Genomic DNA, 14,573 nt, shown 5'->3' on the forward strand with positions numbered 1-14,573 from the left:
CGTCTTCTTCTCTAACTAGAGCATAATCTATCACTGATTTCTTCTCTTTTTCAATTCTCGTCCAAGTCCCTCTGCATTTCGGGTTGCTATTTGCAATTATCATGTTGGACTCCTCTGCTAAATCTCTTTACATTTTGCCTGATTTTGTAATCTCATTACTATTGTTTTTTATTATGCTTCCTACTTTACAGTTGAAGTCTCCCATTACAATTACTTTTTCTTCTCTGCTATTTGCTATCATTATTTCGTCTTTAATAGACTTGTACATATTTTCTAAATGGCTTGACTTTGTTTTATTTTCTTGTGGGGCATAGATTACTCCTAATCTGACTTTAGTCTTCCCATTATCAATTTTTAACCATTGAGACTCGTGACCCTGATTTTCGCTTTTTATTTCCACCATTACATTTTCCAATTCATTTTTTATTGCAATCAACACTCCTCCTCCGTTTGATTTTCTGTTATTATTAAAGACCCTATAACCAGCTATCTTCAAATTTTCTTCCTCCTTCAGATGGGTTTCTGTGATGCAAATAACAGTTGGTTTAACTTTTTCTATTATTTTCTCTAGCGAGTCCACTTTTGATTTTATGCCCCTTATATTAATGTAATAGATCTTGAAAGCTTTGTAAAATTTTGCTTTCTTTTTTCCTCTTCTCTTTTTATTTCTTCTTTTCTCTTCCATTTTTACAGGCAACGACCTGTTCTTCCTTGACCACCCTGTGGTATCATGTAGTCCATTCCTAGGGCTGTGTTGGGGTTTCCCACTGCCCTTTCTGCCCACGTCAAGTTGTGTTGACTCGGGTTGTATGATTTTTCGTACCTTATTTCTTGTATCAATCTCCCCATTTCCTCCATTCTCGAATTTAAAAAATTTAATTGGTTTTCCATCCTTGTTTTACTTGGACCGTTGCTTACTTGATTCCTTACTTTTCCCCCCTTTATATGTTCATACTGCTCCTCGTTTCCTCTAAATTTTGATCTGGTTTCTTTGAATCTAACATTGTAGTGCCTGAATGAGCATGTATGGCCTCTTTTGCAGGTACCGTTCACATAATCTCTGCATATTTTCGATCCATCTTTCCCATAGTTTATTTTGTTGACCATTTTCTTTTCCCAGTGACCATATTTGCACTCCCTGCCTAACCTACACCTGCCTTCTTTGTAAAACTTACACTGGATATGCTTCCTCATCTCGTTTCTCTGAGGGTTATCTTCACCTTCCAGGCTGCGTCTGTGGAGGAAGTCGCATGATCGTCCTTTTTTACAGATTCCCTTTCTAAAGTAGTAACATATTTTGGGGGTCTTTTCTTTCCGTTTTTCTGAGGGAATCTCATTCTGTTCTTTCTCTTTTCCATCATTACTTGTTTCATCTTTGCTTTCTTCATTATTTACCACTGAATTATTTTCACCTGAATTTGAATTTTCCCCCTCTGTTGTCTCTGTTCTTTCTAAACTAGTTGCCCTTTCATTTGCCAACTCCTCTACTTTGCCCTCTGTTATTAATTTTCTGTTGATGATCTTCAAGTCCTCAATGTGGGACCATTGGTTCCCTATTGTTCGTTTATGGTCAGCCAGTTCACCTAGGCACAATTCTAGATCATCTTTATAGTTCCGACACTCTTTTTTAAGCATTTCTATTTCAGCATCTCGTGAACTGATTTTGTAGCAGTTATCTTCCAGCAATTTTGACATCAAATTTATGTGGCTTCCCATTTGCGACTCTGACATTAAATTTTCTCCTTTTTTGTTTTTGTCTTTTCCGTCACAACATTTTCCCATCAGGAATTGTTTTGTTTCTACTGAGCAGCCTGCACAAAACCAGAAAAGCCCATCAATCTTTTCTGTCATTTTGATAGTTTTGATCAGAGTTTTTTGTTGGCTTTTTGTTGTGGTTGCTAAATTAATGCACTGGAGGCAGTACCACTCCTTGCATTTATCGCATTCTGCGCTTTCATCGTCCGGGCCCAACTCTAAAGTACAGCTGGCACATTGGTCTGAATCACTACACTCTTTTTGTATGGACGTGACCATTGTATCAAGCACTACGTCTTCCCCCGACTTTCCTTCTATAATATTCCTGCTATCTCCTATGTCTATAAGTCTACTTTCTTGTGAGTCCTGGCTGTTATCCCCTAGACTAATCATAGACACGTCCGTCTTATCTAGGCTAGCTTCTTTAATTTTTCCCACAACTTTGATTATTCTACCCCTAGTAGACGTGGTTTTGCATCCTACTTTATCGGCCATATTATTTAATTAACTTTTCTTTGCTGTTGTTTTCTCGTGTATTTTTTAAATCAGGTATGCCGACCACGTGAGTTGCCTCGACTGAGAACACAAGATATTATCTTACCTTATTTCAATTTTGTCCCGACTTTGAGTTATTGCTTGAATTACTCGTTACTTCACTCTCAGTTTGACTTTCACAATTTACACTATTTCACGTTAATTTCTCACTAATTATCTTATTTTGCAGAGCACTAAACAACACAGGCACAGGTTGAGTGAAGAGTGATTGCGTTCTGAATTTACCTTAAAACCACTCCTTTGTTACGCCTCTCTATTCTCAACTACGTGCGGCTAACTTAACATTTTGATAAGATGAAAAACAATTCGTTTATTATGTCTAAATAACCGTCAAGGAAATTACCATTCCGTTAAATGAAGAATTTCTGTCATTACAAACATCTGACAGGAAGCTGATTTGGTTTTCACATCTCAAAAAACTAAAATTTAAATGCTCAGAGATTTTGAATATTTTTAAAATATTAGCCCATACATCATGGGGAGAACATCATCAGACTTTCCTAAGATTGTATAAAGCCCTTATCTTATCCAAACTTTTATATGGATGTGAAATATATTCTTCAGCTTCCACTACCAACTACAAGTTTAAGATTTTAGATTTCATTCATCATACTGGCATCAGGTTAACTACTGGCATTTTTAAATCATCCCCTACCCCTAATCTTTTAGTTGATGTAGGTAATTGGTCTCTGGACTTATATCTATGATTAGATATTGGTATAGGCTACAGAGGCTTCCTAATTCATCGCCTTTTGAAGCTGCCAATAGGGAGAATTTTTTCTCTTAATATGGGACTCACTCTACATCCCGAAAGCCTTATGGATTCAGAGTGAAAGTACTGCCGAATAGCCTGAATCTTTCCAGGAGCACGGTACTACCTTTTAGGCTATCAGTCACCCCTCCCTGGAAATTTCAGAGAACTCTCTCTGTAATTATTACACGGGCTCTAAAGGCAACATGATAATTGAAGAAATTTTGTCAAACTTTTTAGAACATGCAGAACAACTCAGGGATAGTGGATTTATATTTACGGACAGCTCCAAATCTAGTGCTGGCGTTGGATTTGGGGTGTAACAATTCTAGTTTTAGTTGTAAACGTGCGCTCCCTTTAACATCCTCTATCTTTACAGCAGAGCTGTGTGGTATCCCGATTGCTTGTGAAAAAATGGCAGTAATAAAAGTGGGTAATTTTACTATTTTTAGTGATGGAAAAAGTGTGTTACAAGTACTGACGGGTTTTAATCCAAGCAACCATTTAGTTTAAAGTGGCTCTATATTTACCGCAGTGCAGGTAAAGAAGTTAAGTTTTTGCTGGTTCCTTGTTCATGTGGGTGTAGGCCTACCTGGTAATGAAGCGGCAGACAAATGAACAAAAGAGGCAACGCACAAATTACTTCCTAGAAGATATTTTCCTAGTGATGACTTTTTGCCTTTTATAAAAAAGTCTCCGGTTGATGCTTGGCAACGCTACTGGGATTCGGTTGATCAGAATAAGATGAAGGAAATAACAAATGCAATACCTCCATGGAAGTATAAAAATATGCCAAGAAGGTGGGAGACTGTCCTAAGTCACCTTAAAATTGGGCACACTTTTACTTTACTTTTACTCAAAAGTTCCTGATGACTGGCAGGTGTCAGCCATTCTATGATGACTGTTTTGCTCCTTCTGACTGTGAGGGGATATTTTTTTCATGATGCTAGTGTCATTTTTAAATTCATATCAGAAGCTGGTCTTCTTACTCGTTTTTAAATGTATTGAATTTTAAAAGTTTCATTGTAAAGTTATTTATTAATTTGCTTTTATTTCTAGTTTATATCTTAGTTATTAATTGTTAATTAAGCATGATTAAATTAGCATCAATGACCACTGATGTTATGATGCCAGATAATTACAAATCATTCATTCAGTAATATAGATTCCGTTAACGTTGAAAGTGACAAGGAGCCGTTATATAGTCATGACTTCATTAACACTACTACTCTAACTACTTGTTTTTTGTGGTTTCTTTTAAGCGGTACAATCTTTCTATCCGAAGATAGCTACCTGGACATAAGAAATGTTTATCGACTAGTAAGGCCAGGTAGTTGCAGAAGATGATTTCGGATTTGTTTATCTGGAGGTATTTGTACACGAAAATACATAAAGAATGTTTGTATAGTGTTTCAATGTTCACTTATCTATTGAATATATCACTATTACAGTAGTAGACGTGTGGGTGGATGTATGATAGAGGCCACCTGTATGTATAGTGACGGTTGACGAAGACTAGGGCTGTTTAGGGGGCATGGCTTGTAGGTTTGGTTAGAGGGGGTGAAATTAGTTAGTATCCCTTTTTTTATGCACGTTTGGGGGAGCTGACCACTCATGTATAATGGCCCCGACCTGTATCAATAGGCTCATATTACTGATAATCATAATAGACCTATCACTGTATCAGTCCGTGACTGGACCTGTGGGTTTGAATGACTGCACAGACATTGAAAAAAAATTCTCATTCCTACACATTATTATTATTATTATTATTATTATTATTTATTATTTATTATTATTATTATTATTATTATTATTATTATTATTATTATTATTATTATTATTATTATTATTATTATTATTATTACTTGCAAAGCTACACTCCTAGTTGGAAATGCAGGATGCTAAAAGCCTAGGTGCTCCAATATTGAAAATACCCCAGTGAGGATAGGGAGCAAGGAAAAATAGAATATTTTGAGAACAGAAACATTAAGATAAATATCGCCTATATAAACAAAACAGGAGTAAGAGATTAAGATAGTGTGCCCGAGTGTACCTTCAATCAAGAGAACTCTACTCCAAGATAGTGGAGGACCATGGTACAGAGGCTATGGCACTACCCAAGAATAGAGAATATTGAAGTAAAATATTGTATAATATTGTATCTAACCCATTTCAGAATTCGGCGATAGAGGGGTAAAAATGGGTAAATTTCACTTTTTTGACTTTTCTCGACTGAAATACTTATCTGGTTGCCAGACATAGAAACAATTTTTGCGTCACATTGAGTTGGTATAGAATTTGAGCCCCATACATAGTATAATCAGAATCATGAATAATATTGTATCTAACCCATTTCAAAATTCTGCGATAGAGGGGTAAAAATGGGTAATTTTCACTTTTTTTTTTACTTTTCTCGACTTCAATACATATCTGGTTGCCAGATGGTTGCCAGACATAGAAACAATTTTTGCGTCACATTGAGTTGGTATAGAATTTGAGCCCCATACATAGTATAATCAGAATCATGAATAATATTGTATCTAACCCATTCCAGAATTTTGCGATAAGAGGGGTAAAAATGGGTAATTTTCACTTTTTTGACTTTTCTCGACTGAAATACATATCTGGTTGCCAGACATAGAAACAATTTTTGCGTCACATTGAGATGGTATAGAATTTTAGCCCCATACATAGTATAATCAGAATCATGAATAATATTGTATCTAACCCATTCCAGAATAATTGTACCCTACCTTTTTTGGACTGTCGCATACATAGATGTAATAATAGTCTTAAGTTTAGTGTATACAGAAAGCCAACGAACATCTCGGCATATGTCCATCACAGAGACTTCAAACTTTGTTGATATTTGAGTGTATGAAAATTCACGCCAATTGATACATGTTAAGGTCTAAGGTCAAGGTCAAACAAATAAGCTGCTGCGGCAGAGGTCTGCGCTCTGCTGAGTGCCCCTCTAGTTTTCAAGTAATAATTTTCAATTGGTCCAGGTGAAATAAAGACACCCTTATCAATTCTCGGTTGTCAAATCCTCATAATAAATGAAACCGATTAAGCACAACAAACAAAGGCGCTAACAAGATATAAGCCTCAATGACGTTTGCAGTTAAAAATGAGACCATAAGTCGAAGGGAACATTTGCATACAGACGTTAGCATGAAATGGATTCTGATAGTGGTGCTGAACCTTGTCTTAAAACGATACAATTCATCATCATCATCATCTCCCACGCCTATTGACACCTCGGTTAGATTTCGGCAGTCATCTCTATCTTGGGCTTTTATCAATACTTTTCTATTCATAATCATCTGCTTCACGCTTAATAGTCCTCAGCCATGTAGGCCAGGGTCTTCCAAATCTTCTAGTGTCTTGTGGAGCCCAGTTGAAAGTTTGGTGACCTAATCTCTCTTGGGGAGTGCGAAAAGCATGCCCAAACCATCTCCATCTACCATCACCATGATCTCATCCACATATGGCACTCATGTAACCTCTGCTAGTTTCATTTCTAAACCTTTCCTGCCATTTAACTCCCAATAGTCTTCTGAGGGATTTTTCTCAAATCTACAAAATTTGTGGGATACAAACGCAAGAAAAATCCAAGCTTTTAAAAAAGAATTCTCTAATTTTCTTAAATACTTCTAAGTGAAACAAAATCATTGAAAAAGCCCAATTCTGAAAATTAATTCAAAGACAATTCAACAAATGTATTTAACATCCAAAGGATGGATTAAAACTTACTTGTCCAATAAGTTGGAGAACATTAGTCCAAGATCGTCTTATACATATTTTAGTTAACAACAATGATGAATACCTTCTACGTTGAATAAGGCATTAGCTTTCCAAAAACTTCCTCACAATAAAAACATCATCCAATAAAAACGTTATAAGCCTAAAGTGAACAAAGCAACGGAGGATCTTCTGTTTCTAAGGAGCTATTTTCGCCCTTACTTTATTACTCGATCTTAGGTTTTAAAAGAATGTTTCTATGTTTGCTACAAAACTCTGGACTAATTATTATTATTATTAGCAAAGCTAAAACCATAGTTGGAAAAGCAGGATGAAATAAGCCGAAGGGCTCCGTGAGGGAAAATAGTCTAGTGAGGAAAGGGAAGAGAAACATAGAATAGTGTGCCTGAGTGTATCCTCACGCACGAGATCTTTAACCAGACAGTGGAAGACCATGGTAGAGAGGTTATGACACTACCCAAGACTAGAGAACAATGGTTTGATTTTGTAGTGTCCTTCTCTCAGAAGAGCTGCTTACCATATCTAAAGAGTCCCTTCTACCCTTACCAAGAGGAAAGTAGCCACTAAACGATTATACTAGTTAGTCCCTTGAGTGAATTAGAAGTGTATGGTGATCTCAGTGTTGTCAGGTGTATGAGGACAGAGGAGAATATGGAAAGGATAGGCCAGACTATTCGGTTTATGTTTAGGCAAAAGAAAAGTGAGCTGTAACCAGAGACGGATCCAACACAGTACTATCTGGCCAATCAGACAGTTGTAGTATCTCAAAGGGTGGTTGGTGCCTTGGCTTATCTACAAACTATTAATACCTAAAAATTAGCAATGCTGCTTCTTCATTAATAGCAAAAATAAGTACCCCGCCTATTTCATCCGATGAAAATTATCTATGCAAACCAGATTTATAACATAGTCGGACTCATCTTGAGAGAGAGAGAGAGAGAGAGAGAGAGAGAGAGAGAGAGAGAGAGAGAGAGAGAGAGAGAGAGAGAGAGAGAGAGAAAATACTTTCAACCTCATTCCTCCGAGTTATTACGGCTATCTCACTTTCTTGAAAAGTTTCAGAGACCAATTAAAGTCTCTTTAATTGAAAAGCTAATGAACGCATTCCAACTTCAAGGATCGTGCTTGCAATGGTGACTTGGAGTGAGTATAAGTATAGGCTTGAAAGAACAGAGATGAGAATGCTCAGTTCGAATACGGGAAAATCACTGCTTAAAGGATTAGAAAATGATGAAATAAGAAGAATGGCAGGTGTAGTAAAACTTATAGAGATGATAAGAGTGTCATGACTGAGATGGTGTGGGCATGTGTTGAGTATGGATGGTGAGGAGGGTGTCAGGAGGGCTTGGTAAGAACTTGTTAGGGGGAGAAAATCAAGAGAGAGGTAGAGAATTAGATGGCGAGATAAGGTGAAGGATGATATGGAGAGAAGAGGTTTGGTGGACGAGGATGCTTGATAGTAGGTATTGGAGAGGGCGCATCAGGCAACTGACCCCTTAATGTAGGGATAACGGTGGGGAAGAAGAGTAGGTAAATCAGTAAATGAAATAAATACTCGAATGAAATAAAATGCTTTTAAACTACACATATTTTTTTCAGATGTATTGCTAAAAATTATTGGTAATTTAAATGCCTCTTCTTCATCTGCTCTCTCTCTCTCTCTCTCTCTCTCTCTCTCTCTCTCTCTCTCTCTCTCTCTCTCTCTCTCTCTCTCTCTCATATATATATATACATATATATATATTGATAGATATATAAATATATATATATATATATATATATATATATATATATATATATATATATATATAGATAGATATATAAATATATATATATATATATATATATATATATATATATATATATATATATATATATACGATAAATTTTGCACATTTAGTCATGTTTTTCATATTCAAATAAGCCATATTTTTTACTACCTTAATACCTGGATTCTCTCTTATACCTAGGGATTAGAGACCCAAGGGGAAATCAACTCAAAGACAACAGCTTCTGGCCGGCCAGGGAATCGAAGCCTGGTCCAGGAAACTGGTACGACAGCGATATACTATGTCACTGTCCTACTTGATATTAAGGTAGTAAAATATATGGCTTATTTGAGAGAAAAAAAATATAAACATACATATATATATACTGTATATATATATATATATATATATATATATATATATATATATATATATATATATATATATATATATATATATATATATATATATATATATATATACATATACATATACAATGTATATATACAGTATATATATACATATACTGTATATATATATATATATATATATATATATATATATATATATATATATATATATATATATATATATATATATATATATATATATATATATATATATATAGGCGTATATTCTGAATCTGGATACCTTAACGGAATTTAACGCGGTAAAAGGGTTTGTGTGTCGCCATGATCAGTAAAGCTGCACTAGTCAGGACCACCCATACTAGGGTTGGTTAGCTGTAATCGATATTGTCTAAAGTCTCCCACCATCACCACTCAGCAGTGGCCACCTCTACTTAAATCAGCGTTAACCTATAGAAGGCTCTACTTTAACATAACAGTATCCTAGGTATTCCTAATCATTAACCAGGAATACCTTATGGATTCCTCTAATTTAACCACCAATATCCCCAAATTATTCCAGCCAATACGCACAAATTCCTCTACTTTAACGACCAACATCCCCAAATTCTTTTACTCTAATCTGCATTATCCTATAGACTCCTGTATTTCAACCAGCTACATCCTACATATGCCTGTATTTTAACCAGCTATAAACTACAAATTCCTGTATTTCAACCAGCTATATCCTACAAAAACCCGTATTTCAAACAGTATGCCCTACGGATCCCAGTATTTTTACCAATAGGTCTGACAGATTCCAGCATTCCAAACACTACTGATCTACCAGAGACGAAATTACTGTCAGTGGTCTTTCTATTTACCTATTATTTGATTCTTAACCCCTTAAATCATTAATATCACTACGATCCTTATCATAATGAACTTAGAAAAACTTAAAAATGCTCCAAAGCTGTATTATAGAGTTTGAAAAAGCATTATTTAAAAAAAAAAAAGACAAATCACAGCTCTTTCCCATATTGCAATCACAACAACGTCTTCACTAGTCTTATTTGAATCCCTAATATGAAGACATATTTTTGCTTTATCCTCAACTCAACTCGCGACCCATAAAACACCTTCGAAAATGTTCTCACCTAGTAATTACACCTCCACCACTTGATTTTCATTTTGAAAGTCTCAAGTTAATACTGTACCGCACGTTGTTTCACACAGCATCGTACACTGTAATGTTATTTCTTTTTTTTTTTTATCTTGCGCTTTCCCCACCAACTGATAACATAACCCATTTAAGCTTGCCTTAGCATGTAATAGTGTTTGAATTTTTATGACAAACTTCCTCGAAACTACTTGTATATAAACTCGTTATCACCTTTCTGTTATAAGCTAACAGCAACCGCGCACACTGTCCATGTCTAACCATCCCTTCACAAAATCGAGACTGTTTTTTATGCACAAGTTCCTCCCAAAAGAGGATCTGGGAATGTGGTGACTATCTTTGTTTTCATGACATAATTACTACAAAAGTAATAAAAGGGATTTGTTTTCTTTTTCTAAATCAAGGAATCCTTCTTCACGTCTCCCTCGGTCACGTTACGCTACCAAAGTTCATTTCCAACTCCAGCAAGATCAATCCAAGACCGAAAAGGATTCTGGATTGGATTCACGATGTTAGACTATGGAGACAGGCACTGGGGCCCGTGAGGCCATTCAGCGTCCATCTGAAACAAGGGGGAAGAGAAAATGAAGGTCAAGTGCAAGTGCAACAAGGAGCCGAATGAACGTTGCACAGACCCTACTACACAGCATGAGGTGCACTGTCGGCACTACCCCTTACAAGTATAATGAGTTTTGAGATGAAGGTTAAGACAAGAATGGCATGAATCTGCGAAGCGTGGAATCATTTACACTTTAAAAGGGCTTAAAGAAGTAACCGTTAACCATTTCTTGTGATCTTCCCAATGCTTCCAAATTTTCACATTTTATTCATTAAGGTTTACTATCAGCTTATCTTTCATTTTTGTGCTTTTAACACAGGCTATTCTTTCTCTAATTATTAGCTTAGTCCCAAATTTTGAGGTCAGAATGATGAGTCGTCCCAAATATTTAGGTCATCAATAAGTCTTCGCCCCACATTTTGAGGTCAGAATGACGAGGAGTCCCAAATTTTGAGGTCAGAATGATTAGTCCCACATTTTGAGGTCAGAATGATGAGAAGTCCCAAATTTTGGGGCCATGACTGAACAATGGTGTCAGATCTAGGTCAAAACGAATAGAACCAAATCTTGATGTCATAAATGAATTATGGTGTCAGACTTGATGCTTATGAAGTGTCAGATCCAATGGTCATAAATAAATGTGGATCCCAATGATTCATTAAAATTCAAACCCTTGTTTAGAGGCAAATTACAATAGTCACCCAGAGATAAAGAACTAACCAACTCCTCTCCATTCCCACCATTTAGTATGCCTCAAATACTTCAGGTATATCATGCAAGGAGACTGAAAACCAAACTATCTGGCATCTACCGTAGGAACCCACTGGAAACGTCCCTGCTTAGCGATCTCCTGGACTGGGGCCCTGGACCCGCTCAAGCTCGATAGTTTCTTGCAGTGTCTGAAACTTCACCATCCTTTTGAGTAAAGGATGGGAGGTTTGGGGTTGCTTACTGGTCTACCTGCTGCGTTATCAACAGCCATTGCCTGATCCTCCATGGTCCCAGCTTGGATAGAGAGGGGGCTTTGGCGCTGATCACATATGGTTAGTCTCTATGGCATTGTCCTTCTAGGACATTATTACCGTACCTTGTCACTGCCATTCACGCGACCTTTAAACTAATATAAAGTGTCACTGACAAACAATGCACTTACAATACATTAAACTTTCTTCAATTCTCGCTTTCTTTCAAGAAAAAATGCTTACTAGAACGCTTTATAAACGATCCATCTTCAGTTACCGCTTGAAAACTCTTACAAGAATTAGTGTCTATTACTTCCCTTTCAAGAAATCATGAAAGTTAATTACACTGCTATTTTGAGGATCCCTCCATCATCCAGGTTTCCATTCAATCTTCGAAGATAACAAGCAGAGTCGACTTTCTCTTCATCAAAACTTAATCAAGTTTCAACGGCGTCAGCATATTTTCTTTATCCTTTCGCAAACTTGATCATTCACTTATTTTCAATGTGCGGAGCAATCCTCTTATATTTGTCTCTATTTCGTGACTTTTTCATAATGAATAAATGAATGTTTTGAAGATCTCTGGCATCCTGACATCGAAGGTCATTGACGCCGATATCGTTTATTATAAATAAAGACTAAAAGAATATTCAATTAAAGCCATATAAGTTGAATAGCATTAAGAAGAGCTGCTTCTGAAACCAATTAAAAAATGCCACTAGCATTGTACGACACATCATGTCCAAGAATCTTGGCAAGGATGAAGCTACCATCCTCACCTCGAGCCTCAAACAGATATCTATTTCTTTCTGCGGGGCATTCAGTCAACAAATGCCTCACTGTCAAGGCTATCAAACAGTCGTCACAAGTCTTTTGGAATGACAAGGGAAAATAATTATATTTTTTTTTCACTATTCTGAATTTCTTCATCGATGTTACAGAATATTACACTTGATCTAATGTTGCGCACAGTAATCCCTGCCAAAGGCATAATCTATGTAATCAAAAAATTATTTAAAAATTTTTGTGCTTTTTCCAGATGCGTGTAACCTTGAAAATACTAATTTAAATATAAATATACGTACAAAAAAAGGTTAATAAAATACACTGATATCTGGCCTGAGGAATAATTAAAGAGTAATTAAGACAAGGAATCATTAACGCATCTGGATTCCCTAGTAGAGAATTTCATTCTCCCTCAGGTTACAGTCTCTCTCTCTCTCTCTCTCTCTCTCTCTCTCTCTCTCTCTCTCTCTCTCTCTCTCTCTCTCTCTCTCTCTCTCAATTGAACTATTTTCTCATTTCTTTTAAGACGAACGCGCCGTTGTTGGCTTCAGATCTGGAATTGAATTCATGGCCAATTACACTTTGCAATAACTTTTGAAAGGGTCTGCAATTGAACCGGAGCAATGGTTTCAATTTCTTTTCCCCAGTGAGAGAGAGAGAGAGAGAGAGAGAGAGAGAGAGAGAGAGAGAGAGAAGCCTACACGCACCTTACATCCTCCTCGTTCTTGTCATGAAATAACTTAAATGAGGGAGAGCATATATTTACAACTAATATCTAATTGTTTAAAAGACAGGGGGCATATAAATTATAGGATAAAAAAAGGAATTGTAAAAAGTCAGTCTTGAGGAAAATAACAATTGTTTAAAAGTCACAGGATAAATAAATTAAAGGATAAGAAAAAAATTAAAAAGTCAGTTATGAGGAGAGTAACAATTGTTTGAAAGTCAGAGGAAGAATAAACGATGAAATAAAAAAATATATAAATATATATAAAAATTGAGTGGTGAGGAGAATAACTATTGTTTAAATTCAGAAGGCAAATAAATTATGAAATAAAATAAAAGAAAATATAAAAAGACAGTTATGAGGAGAATAGCAATTGTTCAAAAGTCAGTTAAAAACAATTATAATAAAAATCTTATAAAAAAGTAATTTATGAGGAGAAAAACAAATGTTTAAAATTATGAAAATCCACTTATGAGGAGACTAACAAAATACTCTGACGAAATGTGATTATGATCATCATCATTACTTGCTAAGCTACAACCCTAGCTGGAAAAGCAGGGTGCTGCAAGCTCAGGGGCCCCAAAAGGGAAAATAGCCCAGCGAGGAAAGGAAACAACTTCTTTTTCTGAAAAGGAGCGTTCTGTATGTTCCAAGGTGACTGTCTCATAATCACTCATAATCATAGTAAAAGCGGTGATTGGTTCCGTCGGAAAAGGCTAAATCAAAAGCTATATAACTGACAGCCTAAATCAGAGATCCTTAATCACCATCCACTTCAAGTGTCATCTACAGTGTGTCGCTCAAGGAACAGTGTAAGTGGCAGTTTCGTTTCACAGGAAACTTCAATCGCTGTAATCATATTATTATTATTATTTGCTACGCTACAACCCTAATTGGAAAAGCGGGATGCTATAAGCCCGGGGCCCCACAGGAAAAATAGCCCAGTAAGGAAAGGAAAGAAGAAAAAAGTAAATATTTCAAGAACAGCAACAACACTAAAATAAATACTTCCTATATAAACTATAAAAACTTTAACAAAGCAAGAGGAAGCGAAATTAGATAGAATAGTGTGCTCGAGTGTACCCTCAAGCAAGAGAACTCTAACCCAAGACAGTGCAAGACCATGGTACAGAAGCTATGGCACTACCCAAGACTAAAGAACAATATCCATTTGAAAAGTCTGGTTCTGTTCCTTCTTTTTGGGATCAGATCTAATTTTCGACGATATTCCCTTTCTCATTTTCAAAGACAACTTACTGACAAAAAAAGCCATACAACCAAACATATATAATACATATCTATGTAAGACATCCTTTTAGTTCGTCTGATGTTAATCAATTGCAAACAATGAAGAGATGCGTTAGGATTGCTCCCTCTTATGCAAAACATGGGCTCTTCCGTTGGCAGCCCGTCA

The sequence above is a fragment of the Palaemon carinicauda genome, chromosome 36 (assembly GCF_036898095.1).
Source record: "Palaemon carinicauda isolate YSFRI2023 chromosome 36, ASM3689809v2, whole genome shotgun sequence".
NCBI lineage: Eukaryota > Metazoa > Arthropoda > Malacostraca > Decapoda > Palaemonidae > Palaemon > Palaemon carinicauda.